A 348-nucleotide genomic window follows, 5' to 3' on the forward strand; every position below is an offset into this window, starting at 1 on the left:
CTGGGGGTGGCGACGCTCGGCTGAGGGCCGCCCCCTCCAGCCTTCACAAAGATCGCAACGGGAGGTGCCTAGCTCGGGTGTGGCTGGTCAACAGACGCCCAGGCTTTGAGGCCTGGAAAAACGGTGAAAGGTAGGAAAATTATAGAGGTTAGACAAAAGACTTACAAATTAATTAACTTTTTTAAAAAACAATTTGTCTTTTAAAAGCAACTTTTTTTTTGCTGGAAATGTAGATTTGAAAGAAACACGCAGAAAGCGGGAAAAAGAAAGGAAAAGTTTGGAATCAAGATGGCGGCGACTCACCTCAGTTCAGAACGATAAGGCCTGCCCACACAGGCACCGATTGGT

The sequence above is a fragment of the Somniosus microcephalus genome, chromosome 2, assembly GCF_052327205.1.
Source record: "Somniosus microcephalus isolate GS21.2 chromosome 2, FLI_Smic_1.0, whole genome shotgun sequence".
Taxonomy (NCBI): domain Eukaryota; kingdom Metazoa; phylum Chordata; class Chondrichthyes; order Squaliformes; family Somniosidae; genus Somniosus; species Somniosus microcephalus.